Raw genomic sequence first — 14,273 nt, 5'->3', positions numbered from 1 at the left:
GTTCATATTTTTAGTAGCGAGTTTGTTAGCTTAATTTGATAGTTCATTTTGTTTCTTTTTGTGTTTTTATGCACGGGCGCCGCTCCCTAGGTGAACCATTAGCTCCCTTTGTTGAAGAGGTAGAACATATTTGTAGGAAAACACCCGAAGTCAAGTTAGGAGCTACCATGGCCAATCAGGGCGAACCATTACAGTTACCTGCAGCAGGTGACCGTAGAGCCCTGAGGGATTATTCTATCCCATCCCACTTCACATCACCTTCTTGCATTATATTGCCACCCACTACTGCCGCCAGTTATGAGTTGAAACCGGGTGTGATCCAACTCCTCCCTACATTCTATGGGTTGGATAAGGAGGACCCATATTACCACATCAAGGAATTCTTAGATATTTGTGCAACTTTTAAATTCCAGAATTTCTCAGATGACTATATCCGGTTAAGACTTTTTCCATTTTCACTTAAGGATAAGGCCAAGTCTTGGCTTAATTCCTTGGAGGTGGGCAGCATTACTTCATGGGACACGTTAGTCACAAAATTTTTGTCCAAGTACTTTCCCATTCAGAGAACTACAGCCCTCAGGAGAGAAATCTCCAACCTTATGCAGCAGGAGGGTGAACACTTTTATGAGGCTTGGGAGAAATGGAAGGATTTGATCCGTAGGTGTCCGCATCATGGGTTTGAGAAATGGCATTTAGTGCAATACTTTTATCAAGGTCTTACACCCCAGGTTAGATCCATGGTAGATGCAACGAGTGGTGGGAGTTTGATGGGTAAGAGTGCTAGTGAGGCGTGGGACTTCTTTGAAACGTTGAGTGATCAATCTCAGCAATGGGGTTCGTCATTTAATGTTGATAGGAGATCCCACGAAACCAAAAGAGGGGGTCTCTACGAGGTTAGTGAAACACCTATGCTCATGGCCAAGATTGAGGGGTTGACTAGAAAAATTGATGCCCTTATGGTGTCCAAGAGTTCACCTGCTCCTAACCCATCTACTGTCTGTGCCATATGCTCTGGTTCATCTCATCCCACACAAATGTGTCCATCTAGTTCATCCTACCCAGAGCTCATTGAGGACTTGAATGCAGTCCAGAATTTTCATAGACCAAACCGGAACGATCCTTTTTCAGAAACATATAATCCGGGTTGGGCTAGGCACCCAAATTTCTCATGGTCCAAGGGCCCACAGGTTGGGGGTCCTCCAGGGTTTACTCAACCCCAAGCTCCGCGCCCACACTTCACCCAACAACCATTGATTCCACAAAAACCTTCACTTGAGGATACACTTCAATTATTCATGCAGAATACACAGTCCTCCATTGCCAAACTTGAAATGCAAGTGAGTCAGTTGGCCAGCCACATGAGTGAACAAGCACAAAATAGACTCCCGAGTCAAACCATTCCTAACCCCAAAATCACACATGAGAGTGAGTTGAGTTCCAAACCCCACCATGAGCAAGCAAAAGCCATAACCACCCTTAGGAGTGGTCGTGAGTTGAACAATGGGGTAGGGACCACTAAGTCTAAGGAGTCAAAGGATGACAATGGGGACACATCATTGAGTGACGAACCTCCAAGTTCTCCACCAACAACCAAGCAGATCCCTAACCAAGTCCCACTAGCTCCTTATCCACAGAGGTTATCGGGCCCACCTAGGAAAGGAGATAGCATGCATGAAACGTTGGAACTGTTTAGTAAGGTTCACATTAACATTCCACTTCTTGATGCTATTAGGCAAGTCCCTGCCTATGCTCGATTTTTGAAAGACCTTTGTACACAGAAGAGAAAACAACATGTTAACAAAAAGGTCTTTCTTACTGAGAATGTAAGCTCAATTCTGAAGCACAACACTCCTCCTAAAGTTAAAGATCCTGGATGTCCCACAATTTCATGTGTCATTGGTGAACATACCATCCAGAGAGCTCTTCTTGACTTAGGAGCAAGTGTGAATTTGCTTCCTTTCTTTGTGTACCAGCAATTAGGTTTGGGGGAATTGAAGCCTACCCCCATCACACTTCAACTAGCTGACCGTTCTGTCAAGATACCACGAGGAATAGTTGAAGATGTTTTGATAAAAGTGGACAAATTTTTGTTCCCGGTTGATTTCATTGTTCTTGATACAGAACCAGTATTCAATGTGACCAACCAAATTCCTGTCATCCTAGGACGTCCCTTCTTAGCCACATCTAATGCTATCATTCATTGTAAAAGTGGTGAGTTGGAGTTGTCTTTTGGAAATTTTAAGGTCTCATTGAATGTATTTAATGCCGGGCACCACCCACTTGAGTCTGATGATCTGAGTCCTGCATTTAATATAGAAACTGTTATGCTTGATAACGAATCCACTCTTGAATCTTTTGAGTCTTGCATAACATCTTTAGACATGGACTATTTTGATGAGGAAACATATTTCCAAGAGGTTAATTCTTTACTCAATTCTGTACCTTTGTTGGAGGAAGCTTATGAGGTTATCACAACTGATCATCCACAAGATCTTCCTCTTGACTTAGACAAACCTCTCGAAACTTCCAAGCTAGATCTTAAGCCACTTCCTTCCACGTTGAAGTATGCGTTCTTGGGACCCATGAACTCATTACCAGTCATTATTTCCTCTGATTTGAGTATTGAGCAGGAGGAAGAATTGACTGAAGTTTTACAAGCACACAGAGAGGCATTGGGGTGGACTCTTGATGCCTTAAAAGGGATTAGCCCCTCCATATGCATGCATCGTATTCATTTGGAGGAGGGGACTAAAGCCTCACGTGAGATGCAACGTAGGTTAAATCCCCATATGCTGGAGGTTGTGAGAGAAGAAGTCATTAGGTTGCTTGTGACAGGAATCATTTACCCTATTTCTGATAGCACCTGGGTGAGTCCAATTCAAGTTGTCCCTAAGAAAGGGGGATAACAATAATGAAAAATGAGAGTGGTGAATTGATTCCCACAAGAACTACCACCAAGTGGCGTGTCTGCATTGACTATAGAAAACTTAATTCCGTCACTAGGAAGGATCACTTCCCACTACCTTTCATTGATCAGGTACTAGAGCGATTGGCCGGCCACAATTTTTATTGCTTCTTAGATGGATACTCCGGCTACAATCAAATTCCCATTGCTCCAGAAGACCAGGAAAAGACCACATTCACGTGTCCGTTTGGCACCTATGCTTACAGACGCATGCCTTTTGGTTTATGCAATGCACCCGCCACTTTCCAACGGTGCATGATGAGTATTTTTTCTGACATGATTGGTGAATTTTTAGAGGTCTTTATGGATGACTTTTCTGTGTTTAGCTCTAGTTTTGATACATGTCTGTACAATCTTTCACTCGTATTGTCCCGTTGCATTAAGTCCAATTTAGTCTTGAATTGGGAGAAATGCCACTTCATGGTGAAAGAAGGAATTGTGTTAGGACATGTAGTGTCTGAGAGGGGTGTAGAAGTGGACAAAGCCAAGGTTGACCTAATTACCAATCTGTCACCACCTACTTCTGTGAAGGGAGTGCGTTCTTTCCTTGGCCATGCTGGGTTCTATAGGCGTTTCATTAAAGACTTTAGCAAAATTTCTCGTCCTTTGACGAATTTACTTGCTCAAGATGTTGCTTTTGCCTTTGATGATGCCTGTATTCATGCTTTTGAGACACTGAAGAAATGTTTGTCCACTGCACCCATTGTCCAACCCCCTATTTGGTCTTTGCCTTTTGAGTTGATGTGTGATGCCTCTGACTATGCATTGGGGGCTGTTTTGGGGCAAAAGACAGATAAAATGCCCTGTGTCATTCAATATGCTAGTCGAACTCTTCATGATGCTCAATTGAATTATACTACCACTGAGAAGGAGTTGCTAGCTGTTGTGTTTGCCTTGAACAAATTCAGATCATATCTGTTAGGGTCAAAGGTTATAGTGTTCACTGATGATTCTGCTTTGAAGTATTTATTATCCATCAAGGACACTAAACCTCGCTTGATTAGATGGATCTTGCAATTGCAAGAATTTGACCTTGAGATTCGAGATAAGAAGGGTTGTGAGAATGTTGTTGCTGATCATCTATCTAGGATATGTGTAGTACCTCAGGAAGGATTCCTTCCTTTAAATGATTCCTTCCCTGATGAACAACTTCTCCAAGTATCCCAGTTGCCTTGGTTTGCTGATATAGTCAACTATCTTGTAACTCATAAGATTCCTGATTATTGGAGTAAACAAGATAGATTGAAATTCTTTTCCCAAGTCAAACATTTTTTTTGGGATGACCCTTATTTGTTCAAGGTGTGTTCTGACCAAGTCATTAGGCGTTGTGTACATGAGCAAGACTTTGCCAACATTCTTGAATTCTGTCATTCCCACGCATGTGGTGGACATTTTGGTGCTAGAAAGACCGCGGCTAAAGTCTTGCAATGTGGTTTCTATTGGCCTTCGTTATTTAGAGATGCCCATGAGTTTTGTCAGGTGTGTGATAAATGCCAACGAACTGGTTGTTTGTCTAGGAAGAACATGATGCCTCTTAACCCCATTCTTATTGTTGAATTGTTTGATGTGTGGGGTATTGACTTCATGGGTCCTTTTCCTGTCTCGTTCGGCTATCAATACATCCTTGTTGCTATTGAATATGTCTCTAAATGGATTGAAGTTATATCATGTAAGACAAACGATCACAAAGTGGTGGTAAAGTTTTTAAAAGAAAATATCTTTAATCGATTTGGTACCCTGAGAGTGATCATCAGTGATGGGGGATCTCATTTTTGTAACAGAGCATTTGAGGCCTTATTGAAGAAATATTCCATCACTCATCGGGTGTCCACTCCATACCACCCGCAAACTTGTGGTCAAGTGGAAATCTCTAATAGAGAGATCAAACGGATTTTGGAGAAGACGGTTCGCTTTGATAGGAAAGATTGGTCCACTCGATTGGACGATGCCTTATGGGCCTATCGAACCGCTTATAAGACTCCTATTGGGATGTCTCCATTTCGCCTAGTATTCGGCAAAGCATGTCATCTACCTGTTGAGCTTGAGCATAGAGCTTATTGGGCCATTAAGGCTTTAAATTTTGATTTAACTCAAGCGGGTGAGGAGAGAAAGTTGCAATTGAATGAGTTGGAAGAGATACGTCATGATGCTTATGAGAATGCCAAACTGTATAAGGAGCGAACAAAGCTTTTACATGATAAATCTATTTTTCGCAAGTCTTTTACTGTTGGGCAGAATGTTTTACTTTATAACTCACGATTGCATTTGTTTCCAGGGAAGCTAAGATCCAGGTGGTCCGGTCCATTTGAAGTTACACAGGTGTTTCCTCATGGCGCTATTGAGATCCGCAATCACAGAGACGGGTCGATCTTCAAAGTTAACGGTCAGAGGCTCAAACCGTATCTTGAGAATGTCCCCACACCAGAGGAGGTGATGGTGATTTTCTTGGAGGAGCCTGTCATTTCATCTTGAATGCGTCAGAGTCTTGCTTACGACTATAAACTTAGCACACTGTGGGCAATCCCCACGTTTCTATCCCTTTGTACATTACAGTTTCATTTTTATTTTTATTTTTATTTTTATTTTATTTTTTTGGTTTATTCATACTCTCTTACCGGCTGAGAGCATAAATGGTTCCGATAGTCGATGACCAGACTTTTGGTCCCTAGTTTGAGAGGTCTGTACTCAAACAACTGTTCTGGGATTGACCAGTTCGATCTTGAAGTATTGAATGAAAACCTTATGGTGAGTAACTTAAGGACTTGTGTTCAACGCGTGATTCCTGCTGCCTTCAGTGGCCAGTCACACGGAGATTTCTTCAAAGTGTGATGTGGGATAGCGGTTTCATCTACGGATGATTACCTACGGGTACGGCTGATACGAGTAAACCTTCTTCGAGGGAGACTATGTATCATTCCTGGGGGTCTTTATTATTTTTTTTTTTTTGTAGTCGTTATAGTGTTTTAACTTTTCCCCATTGAGGACAATGTCAGGTTTAGGTTTGTGGGGGGGGGGGGGGGGGGGGGAAACGACTCTTTTATGTCTTAGCAATAATTTTCGTTCGATTTTTGTTCGTGGTTTTCAAATTACTCCTCTTAGTATGTGGTTAACATTAGTAGAGTTAAAATAAGTTGCTCAAATATTTTTCAAAAATTTTCGTAAATTTGTGTAGAATATGCCTATTAGAAATCCGATATCATTTGTTGTGATTCATGAGAATTCAGTGGGATAGCTTCCTATTGCATTAGACTTGGAACTTAGTTGCAAAAGAGAACATGTAAATCTAGTGTTGATCTATGTTAGTCTGAATAGTCTTGTATGCCTGTTTGAACTCATACCTCAGTAAAATTCCTTGTTTTAATGTATAAATGCAAATGAAAATGCTCTTGCTTGCAAAAGACAGATAACTTCAGAAACAGCCTGGGCAAACCCAGGGACATGCACCGGAACAGTGGGTTACTTAAAAATAAGTGCATATGCAGTGAAGACGAATACAAAATGGTGGTAATACCAAAAGTATTCAGTGAAGAAAACAAAAAAAAACAAAAATTACGCTGGTAATAGCAAAAGTGCGCTGGTAATAGCGAAAAATGGTTTTAAATCTGGAAGCAATGAGTTTCCTTAACTTTGATGATGAATTGTAATTTGAAAGAAGTTACAAGTCAAGATTGAAATTGGTATATTTCTTTGGTGAGATTGTAAGACAACAGGCTTACTTTACTATTTTCTCTTAATTGTGATGTGACCAGGATTTTATTGTTATTTGCTGCCTCTTTGTTTTGTTGAAGTAATAGCTTATGGGTCACATTGGTTCAGGTGGAGTAACAATGAGTGTATTTGGATTGATAATAGGCTATCTTTTACACAGGTTTTAATATTTCGCAAGATCTCATATGAATTTCAGATATTTTACGATACTAAGTGTTAGTCATATGCTAATGAGGAGTAAATTTTCTTCAGTTTTTTTTCTTTTTATATTAATGATTTAGATGAATTTTGTGGGTAAATTCCATGCAAACCCTCACGAGACATAACTCGTCCACTACTGCAGAGTAGGGGTTTAACGGCTTGTTGCATACGCTAAATGCAATCGTGCTCCCTACGAAAGTGGCATTTTGTTTTCCTAGGCTTAATTTTGGTTCGATTGTTGTTTTGCTAGGGACTAGCAAAGATTTAGGTTTGGGGGTGTGATAGATGCCATATTTTGACATGAGAACTAGGTTAATTATAATAGAATAACCTTTATAATTGTATTTTAGGTAGTTACTTATCGGTTTTCAAATGAAATGAGCATTTATTGAATTTGGCATTAATCACTGTCGATATTGCATATTTCTCTCTCCTGAATTATATTTCATTATTTTTTAGTCTTATTTCTTCCTGAAATGCTTTTTATAGATTCAATTATGGAATTTCAGGAGAATTTGGGTGGAGAAGAAGATATTTAACAAAATGCCCTTAGTGAAATGGAGGTAATTTCTAGGGCAAATCGTTTTAAAATAAGAAAATCATATTTAAAGAAGAAGAAGGGCGTGAAGAGGGGGGAGCGTAAAGAGAAGAGGAGTAGAGACCAAAAGGGAGGACTTTGACCGGAAACAGGGGAGGACCCGAGAGGAGTTCCCCACCGCTGTTCGCCGGCCAAGACCTTTCACCACCGTCGTCCACCACCATCAGGCAACCGAGAACAGACCCGAGGAGAGCTCGAGAGAGTCTCCGTTGCGGCGAGTTCGACGCTGCCATTCTTTGCTCGCCAGGCCGGGAGGGGATCCGAGAGGGCTTCTCCGGCGCCACTTCCGTTTTCAGACCATCCTCCGGCGTCGTTTACATATTCCGACCAGTCCCGGAGCCATTCCGACTCTAACCGAGACTCGAGAGAGCCGGTTAGAGAACGTCAGCTCTGTTTCGCTCTTCGCCGGACATTACCTCCGGCTGTCGGCTTCTAACCGCCGGCGTCGTCTCTACCTCCGGCCACTCACTATTGCTGCCCAACGCCACCAATTTCCGGAAATCGCAGCACCCGTGAGAACGAGTTGCTGCCCGAGCGAGAGGAGGAAGAAGGGGAGTAATTCGTCATTATTGAATTTGATTTTTTATATGGTTTGAACTTAGGTTTTGAATGTTAATTGAATCTGATTTGATAATTAAGGTTTATTTGAGATTTGTTTTCTTGATATTTGATTAAATTAGTTAATTAGGGTAAGATTATAATTGAGGTTAGATTTTGGTATTTTAATCCGATTTCTGTCTTTAACTCTAGGCGCCCGAGAGGGGCTAGACGCAAGGATTGAGAAATCTGGATTCGTAGTTACGTGGCGCTCGAGAGAGGCACGAATCACGGTAAAATCCAGAGTTGACGTTTCCTGTTGTGCAAGTAGTTAATTAAATTGTTGCTTGATAATTTAGGATATAATTAGTATTTAGTTCATATTAATTCATCATATTTGGTTAGGCTAGTTGACTGAAGAATACACGAAATTCAATCCTCCCTGTGGATATGACCCTCGCTTACTGCTAGAGTACATGAACGATTCGTACGCTTGCGAGGTATAAAAGTCGATGTAACTAAAATTTTACATCAACGTGCGGCGGGATATTTACCCGAGTCAAACAAGCCATTATTTTGCCCGTTTGCAAAATGCTGACCTAACAATCATAGATGATTGCAATGTGATTTATCATGAGTAACGGGGTATATTTTTGAAAGAAATGACATACAGATTGGGAGTCAACCGTCAATTAAAAATACCCCGCCTCCTCCTTTTTCCCGACGATTGTAAAACCTGAGATATAAAAACTGAAAAGATCTTACAATCCCTAAAAATTACAAACACTCTTTGGAATTATCACTCCCTACATTTGTGCATTGTGCATCTCCATTTTAGATGTACACTTTTTTCTTAAATCAAAACTTTGAGTTTTCGCTCACCCTTCATCCCGTAAACAAAAAAAGGCAAATAGATCACAACAAAATGAAAATTTTAGAGTCTGTGTGGAAAAAATTTTAAACAATAAAAAATGTAAGTAAAGAAAATTTATTCACACACCGAAAACTAACACAAAACTTTTGTTATCCAAGTTTGGGAAATTCCACTAGTTCAACCCTAATAGCTTGGAATTTTACAAGAAAGAGATTTCTTCTACATGTGTTTTGAAAATGGATATGCAAGCTTGAAACATGTTAAAGATGCAAATGACCTATGGATCCACAACTTTTAATGAGAATAACATATGCTTATTAAATTCTCTAGTGAACGTGCGGTGGGATATTTACCCGAGTCGAACAAGCCATTGTTTTGCCCGTTTGGGAAAAGCTGACCTAACAATCATAGATGAGTTGTAAAGTGATTTATCATGTGTAACGGGCTATATTTTTATAAGAAATGACTTATGGATAGGGAGTCAACACTCAGTTAATTATCCTCCACCTCCCCCTTTTCCCGACGATTGCAAAACCTGAGATATAAAGACTAAAAATAGCTTACAATCCCTAAGACTTACAGAGACTCTTTGGAATTATCTCTTTCTAAATTTGTGCACTGTGCGTCTCCATTTTAAATGTATACTTTTTTCTTAAATCAAAACTTTGAGTTTTCTCTCTCCCTTCATCCCGTAAACAAAAAAAATGCAAATAGATCACAGTAAAATGAAAATTTTAGAGTTTATGTATGGAATAAATTGAAAACATAACAAATGTTAGTAAAGAAAATTTATTCACACACCGAAAATTAACACAAAACTTTTGTTATCCATGTTTTGCAAATTCCACGAGTTCAACCCTAATTGCTTGGAATTTGACAAGAATGAGATTTCTTCTACACGTGTTTTAAAAATGGATATGCATGCTTGAAACATGTTAAAGATGCAAATGACCTATGGATCCATAGCTTTTAAAGAGAATAACATACGCTCATTAAATTCTCTAGTGAACGTGCGGTGGGATATTTACACGAGTCAAACAAGCCATTATTTGGCCCGTCTGGAAAAAGCTAACCTAACAATCGTAGATGAACTGTAAAGTGATTTATCATGTGTAACGGGCAATATTTTGTAAGAAATGACTTATCGATAGGGAGTCAACACTCAGTTAAAAATACCCCGCCTCCCCCTTTTCCCAACGATTGCAAAACCTGAGATATAAAAACTAAAAAGAGCTTACAATCCCTAAAAATTACAGACACACTTTGGAATTATCTCTTTCTACATTTGTGCATTGTGCATCTCCATTTTAGATGTACACTTTTTTCTTATATCAAAATTTGGAGTTTTCACATCCACATCATACCGTAAAAAAAAAAAAAAAAAAAAAAGGCAAGTTGATAACAACAAAATGAAAATTTTACAGTTCATGTATGGAAAAAATTTAAAAAAAAAATTTAAGTAAAGAAAAATTATTCACAAACCACAAATGAAAACAAAAGTTTTGTTATCCAAGATTGGGAAATTCCACTAGTTCAACCCTAATAGATTGGAATTTTACAAGAAAGAAATTTCTTCTACACGTGTTTTAAAAAAAGATATGCATGCTCGAAACATGTTAAAGATGCAAATGACTTATGGATCCAAAGCTTTTAATGAAAATAACAAACGCTCCTTAAATTTTGAAGTGAACATGCGGCGGGATATTTACCTGAGTCAAACAAGCCTTTATTTTGCCCGTTTGCAAAAAGCTGACCTAACAATCATAGATGATTGTAAAGTGATTTTTCACTCGTAACAGGCTATATTATTTTAAGAAATGACTTACGGATTGGGAGTCAACACTCAATTAAAAATCCCCCGCCTCCCCCTTTTCCCGACGATTGCAAAACCTGAGAACTAAAAACTGAAAAGAGCTCACAATCCTAAAAACTCACAGACACTCTTTGGAATTATATCTCTCTACATTTGTGCATTGTGCATCTTCATTTTAGATGTGCAATTTTTTCTTAAATCAAAACTTTGAGTTTTCATTCTCCCTTCATGCCATAAACAAAAAAAGCTAAATAGATCACAAGAAAATGAAAATTTTCGAGTTTATGGATGGAAAAAAATTAAAAGAATAACAAATATAAGTAATGAAAATTTATTCACGCACCACAAATGAACACAAAATTTTAGTTATCGAAGTTTGGGAAATTCCACTAGTTCAACCCCAATAGCTTGAAATTTTACAAGAAAGTGAATTCTTCTACACGTGTTTTAAAAATGGATATGCATTCTTGAAACATGTTGAAGATGCAAATGACCTAAGGATCCAAAGCTTTTAATGAGAATAACAAAAACTCAATAAATTCTCTAGTGAACGTGCTATAGGATATTTACCCGAGTTAAACAAGCCATTATTTTGCCCGTTCGTAAAATGCTGACCTAACATTTATAGATGATTGTAATGTGATTTATCATGAGTAACAGGCTATTTTTTGAAAGAAATGACTTACGGATTGTGAGTCAATACTCAGTTAAAAACACCCCCACCTCCCCCTTCTCCCGACCATTGCAAAACCTGATATATAAAAACTAAAAAGAGCTGAAATTCCCTAAATATGACAGACACTCTTTTGAATTATCTCTCTCTACATTTGTGTATTGTGCGTCTCCATTTTAAATGTACACTTTTTTCTTAGATTAAAACTTTGAGTTTTCTCTCTCCCTTCATCCCGTAAACAAAAAAAGGCAAATAGATCACAGCAAAATGAAAATTTTAGAGTTTATGTGTGGAAAAAATTTAAAACAATAACAAATGTAAGTAAAGAAAATTTATTCACACACCAAAAATTAACACAAAACTTTTGTTATCCACGTTTTGGAAATTCCAATAGTTCAACCCTAATAGCATGGAATTTTACAAGAAAGAGATTTCTTCTACACTTGTTTAAAAAATGGATATGCAAGCTTGAAACATGTTAAAGATGCAAATGACCAATGGATATTTACCCGAGTCAAACAAGCCATTATTTTGAAGAGAATAACATACTCTCATTAAATTCTCTAGTGAACGTGCGGTGGGATATTTACCCGAGTCAAACAAGCCATTATTTTGCCCGTTGGCAAAAAGCTGACCTAATAATCATAGATGAATTGTAAAGTGATTTATCTTGTGTAACGGGCTATATTTTAGTAAGAAATGACTTATGGAAAGGGAGTCAACAGTCAGTTAAACCCCCACCCCCCCCAAACCCCCCTCCCCCTTTTCCCGACGATTGCAAAACCTGAGATATTAAAACTAAAAAGAGCTTACAATCCCTAAAAATTGCAGACACTCTTTGGAATTATCTCTTTCCAAATTTGTGCATTGTGCATCTCCATTTTAGATGTACACTTTTTTATTCAATGAAAATTTTGAGTTTTCGCTCCCACTTAATACCGTAAAAAAAAAAAAAGGCAAATTGATTAATACAAAATTAAAATTTTAGAGTTTATACATGGAAAAATTTTAAAAAATAAAAAATTTAAGTAAAGAAAATTTATTCACAAACCACAAATGAACACAAAAGTTTTGTTATCCAAGATTGGTAAATTCCACTAGTTCAACGCTAATAGCTTGGAATTTTACCAGAAAGAAATTTCTTCTACACGTGTTTTAAAAATGGATACACATGCTTGAAACATGTTAAATATGCAAATTACCTATAGATCCAAAGCTTTTAATGAGAATAACAAACGCTCATTAAATTCTTAAGTGAACGTGCGGCGGGATAATTACCCGAGTCAAACAAGCTATTATTTTGCCCGTTTGCAAAAGCTGACCTAAGAATCATAGATGATTGTAAAGTAATTTTTCATTCGTAACAGGCTATATTATTTTAAGAAATGACTTACGGATTGGGAGTCAACACTCAATTAAAAATCCCCCGCCTCCCCCTTTTCCCGACGATTGCATAACCCAAGAACTAAAAACTGAAAAGAGCTCACAATCCTTAAAAATCACAAACACTCTTTGGAATTATATCTCTCTATATTTGTGCATTGTGCATCTCCATTTTAGATGTACACTTTTTGCTTAAATCAAAACTTTGAGTTTTCGCTCTCCCTTCATCCCGTAATCAAAAAAAGGCAAATAGATCACAAAAAAATGAATAGTTTAGAGTTAATGTGTAGAAAAAAATTAAAACAATAACAAATGTAAGTAAAGAAAATTTATTCACACGCCAAAAATTAACACAAAGCTTTTGTTATCCATGTTTGGGAAATTCCGCTACTTCAACCCTAATAGCTTGGAATTTTACAAGAAAGAGATTTCTTATACACTTGTTTTAAAAATGGATTTGCAAGCTTGAAACATGTTAAAGATGCAAATGACCTATGGATCCAAAGCTTTTAAAGAGAATAACATACGCTTATTAAATTCTCTAGTGAACTTGCGGTGGGATATTTACCCGAGTCAAACAAGACATTATTTTGCCCGTTTGGAAAAAGCTGACCTAACAATCATAGATGAATTGTAAAGTGATTTATCATGAGTAACGGGCTATATTTTTGTAAGAAATGACTTGTGGATAGGGAGTCAACACTCAGTTAATTATCCCCCGCCTCCCCCTTTTCCCGACGATTGCAAAACCTGAGATATAAAAACTAAAAAGAGCTTACAATCCCTAAAAATTACAGAGCCTCTTTGGAATTATCTCTTTATAAATTTGTGCATTGTGCATCTCCATTTTAGATGTACACTTTTTTCTTAAATGAAAATTTTGAGTTTTCGCTCCCCCTTCATACCGTAAAAAAAAAAAATGGCAAATTGATATCAACAAAATGAAAATTTTAGAGTTTATGAATGGAAAAAATTTAAAAAAATAAAAAATGTAAGTAAAGAAAATTTATTCACAAACCACAAATGAACCCAAAAGTTTAGGTTTCCAAGATTGGGAAATTCCACTTGTTCAACCCTTATAGCTTGGAATTTTACAAGAAAAAGATTTCTTCTACACGTGTTTTAAAAATGGATAAGCATGCTTGAAACATGTTAAAGATGAAAATGAGCTATGGATCCAAAGCTTTTAATGAGAATAACAAAGGCTCATTAAATTCTTAAGTGAACGTGCGATGGGATATTTACCTGAGTCAAACAAGCCATTATTTTACCCGTTTGCAAAAATCTGACCAAACAATCATAGATGATTGTAAAGTGATTTTTCATTTGTAACGGGCTATATTATTGTAAAAAATGACTTACGTATTGGGAGTCAACACTCAATTAAAAATCCCCCGCCTCCCCCTTTTCCCGACGATGGCAAAACCTAAGAACTAAAAACTGAAAAGAACTCACAATCTTTAAAAATCACGGACACTCTTTGGAATTATATCTCTCGACATTTGTGCATTGTGCATCTCC

At 37.8% G+C, this 14,273-nt stretch overlaps 1 non-coding gene across 1 annotated transcript; it reads right to left on the bottom strand.

Moving 5' to 3' along the window:
* Positions 1 to 572: 572 nt before the first annotated feature.
* On the bottom strand, positions 573 to 679 carry LOC137947134 (small nucleolar RNA R71). Its single transcript, XR_011111181.1, has one exon. It is a non-coding gene; the product is annotated as a small nucleolar RNA R71 (small nucleolar RNA).
* Positions 680 to 14,273: the final 13,594 nt, after the last annotated feature.

Source organism: Aristolochia californica, unplaced genomic scaffold (assembly GCF_029961685.1).
Source record: "Aristolochia californica isolate CCGP_79_NKW_82.1479 unplaced genomic scaffold, dmAriCali1.0.hap1 SCAF_12, whole genome shotgun sequence".
Classification (NCBI taxonomy): domain Eukaryota; kingdom Viridiplantae; phylum Streptophyta; class Magnoliopsida; order Piperales; family Aristolochiaceae; genus Aristolochia; species Aristolochia californica.
Note: the sequence above shows the minus strand (reverse complement) of the source record. Positions and strands in the feature narration are given on the sequence as shown.